This window comes from Syzygium oleosum, unplaced genomic scaffold (genome assembly GCF_021117445.2).
Source record: "Syzygium oleosum isolate NSW1041296 unplaced genomic scaffold, Sole_v2.1 Sole_v2.14, whole genome shotgun sequence".
In the NCBI taxonomy this organism is placed as follows: domain Eukaryota; kingdom Viridiplantae; phylum Streptophyta; class Magnoliopsida; order Myrtales; family Myrtaceae; genus Syzygium; species Syzygium oleosum.
The window spans coordinates 1005342-1008383 of NW_026607498.1; the positions used below are offsets into that span (position 1 = coordinate 1005342).

The window sequence follows — 3042 nt, forward strand, 5'->3', positions numbered from 1 at the left end:
CGGCTATCCTAATGTTACGGGCTTGTTGTTCTAGCGTTCCCTACTCGTGCGGTCTTAGAAATTACGATCCTGAGTTAACCTTTTCTCACATTGACACAAGAAGTCTAGAGAAGGCAAACATCATTCAAAGAAGGATTCCACTTCTTCAATTTATCTCGAATGGGCAGCTTATTCAAAAAACTGGGTTTTACTATGTTTGAAGTGAACCGGTCCAGCTTATGCCAGGGCACTTTAGCAGGTGAAGATCAAAGTTTACCCCACTTATCAATAGTAAATTTTCCAGCAGGAGAAGGCATTCAAACAATACCATGATACCGCTAAACATTTGGCTGCATTCCACATAATGCAGATTGAATAAGAAGTAGGTCCTCAGACTTAGCAGGAGGCCAATTACATCACATACTTTTGCAGTGCCGAAGACTACTCAGATAATATCTATTACGAATGTATTACGTAATTTACAACTTCACAAAAAAATGAATATATGGCATGTTCTTCTCATTAGATGTGGCAGATAGCTATAAGAGCTATAACATCATTTTAAGTGCAGTGATATATTTTCTAAACAGAACATGTTCGTCTGAAGCAGAGGATTCAGAAGTGTACAACAAAGTATGACAATGGTCTGACCATGAGCATTCATGCCCTATTTCTTCCAAGAAATGAGGTGAAAATCACTCAAGTCACTAGCAATTTATTCAACTTTGGATAAACAAACAGGAACAGATCAACGTAAGCACAAAATCTCATATCCAAATGAGAGAGCAGGAATGTCACCAGTCTGATATTCATGTTACATAATCAGCAAGGAAGAGAAAACGAATTTGGAATAGAAAGGAAGGATCATTCTGAAATCATCATAACTACAAGTAAAAATGTTCATCATGATTATCCTGTGCAAATCAAGGGAAAAAGGACAAGAAGAATGAGCAAAGGAGCAAAGGAGCTCATTGCAGACTTGTTCTCACCTCTCTCCACCCAAAGAAAACGAACTCCCAATACCAACTTCGTAGTATAAGTAGCATGCCTTAGTCAACGATTTTAAGAACTAAATCTTAAGTAGAAAATTAGCTAAGGGGTTGCAGACCGACCATAGAATCCTATGGCAGCATTCGAGAACCACGGAATCAACTACGACAAGAAAGATTAGCCGTAGAATGACATATCTTGTAGGAGAGAGAGCATGAATACTACATGGATGCAGATAGGCTAATTAGAGCTATGAAACTGGAGGAATCAGATCTACAGAAGATGAGAGAAATTATGGTCATGCACCTTTGCGAATCCGAGTAGAGATTGGCGTAGGAGCTTCGACTCTCTCGACGTCACGAGGTTTGTGAAGCTGCAGACTACCCGACAGTCGTTCCTTTGCCGCTATGAAGAGTGGACAAGAGAGCTAAGGAGAAGGAGAAGGAGATGATAAGGTTTTCGTAAATTGTCAATACATGTGCGAATGCGCCAACCAAAGTCGATGCTCTGTTTGGTTCTGTTTTCCTATTTCACATAAGACACATTTTTTTTTTGTCGAATACAACTACCATTTCATTCATTCAAAGACAAATTACACGAGTGAAGCTGACTAGCATCATTACACATTAAAATCCAGAGAGGTTGGGGGGGGGGGGGGTTTGTACAACCATTTAGAGGGAAGTATCCCTTTGCGATAGGACTTGGAGATCCAGTCCGCAACAAAATTGGTTTCTCATGGACAGTGGGCCAGAAAAATACTTTGTGATTGGGTAAGTAGATGATTGCAATCTTCAAATAGCTTTCTCAAGGCCCATGGGCTGAGGGACGGTTGCTCTATATACTTCATGGTCGCCACATTGTCTGTCAAGATAGTCACTTTCACTACGGGTTTTCTTCCTTTCTGTGCTTCTTCACGCATATAGCGTAAAGCTTCCATCACCGCTTTACCTTCAACTTCCAGAGGAGAATTGGCCGTAGCCCCTTTTGCGAACCTAGAAATTATCAAGCCCCTGTGATCTCTGCAAACGCCTCCAACCAATCCCTCAATTCCGCCTTCGTTCCACGAGCCATCCACATTGAATTTCCACTGCCCTGTTTCTGGTGAAGTCCAGTGTTCTGTTGATGTCTTCTTCGACCAGGTTTTGCGATCGGGGGAGTTCTACGTGCTGTAGAGTCTACACAGATTGATGGCATCGTCAACAATAGCTCCCGATTTGGGGTTAATTCGGTGGAACACTTGGGTGTTTCTGGCTTTCTAGATTTGCCATAAAATGCCAACGATCAGTTCTCGATGGGGTAGATTGCCGCCTGTGAGTTCTTCCTCTAACCACTTGTCCATTCTTGTTATGTTTGTTGGTGAAGCATCTACCTGTATTCTCTGATCGGTCCAAATTTGCTTTGTCCAGTCGCAAAGGAAGAAGATGTGCTCCGTGGACTCTGGAATTTGCCGGCAGATTGGACAAATCGGGTCAGTAATTGCCCTTCTTTTGTATAAATTCTCAGTAGTGGGTAGAGCATTTTGGCACACACTCCACAGGAAGAATTGAATTTTTGGTTCGGTATGAATCTTCCATATCTTGGACCACAGAGAACGGGGCTGCTGATACGATGTTGATGCTTGTTCTGTATGTTGCTTAGTATGGGATTCTCGAAGTCTTGAGTAACCCTACTTGACCGTGTAGTCCCCTAATATACTGCCATTCCATATTTGCTTATCGCCTTCCGGATTAGGTAGGATATGTGTGTCAAGAATTTCTCTTACGACCTCTTCCTAGAACAGCCTTTGTAGCTGGTTTTCGTTCCAAGTTCTTGTGCTTTGATCGATCAACTCTATGACTGTTTGAGGGTCTTCTCGATTTGCTAGCCCTCCTATAAGATTCTGACTGAGCCACTTGTCCTCTCTGATGTTGATACTCTCGCCATTCCCCACCACCCATTTAACCTCGGAGCTTAATGTATCCCTTCCCATTAACAAGCTTTGCCACCCCACGACGGTCGGGAGCCCTTTTTTGCTTTCCATAAACAAACGTTTGGGAAGTAGATACCTTTTAGAAGCTGGCTCCATAGTGCATT

At 42.4% G+C, this 3042-nt stretch overlaps 1 long non-coding RNA gene across 1 annotated transcript; it reads right to left on the reverse strand.

Annotated features, from left to right (window-relative positions):
• Positions 1–757: 757 nt before the first annotated feature.
• LOC130139989 (uncharacterized) lies at positions 758–1452 on the reverse strand. The gene is made up of 2 exons (XR_008817997.1): positions 1276–1452; positions 758–1190 (listed from the first exon to the last, which is right to left on the reverse strand). It is a non-coding gene; the product is annotated as an uncharacterized LOC130139989 (long non-coding RNA).
• Between the last annotated feature and the right edge of the window lie 1590 nt (positions 1453–3042).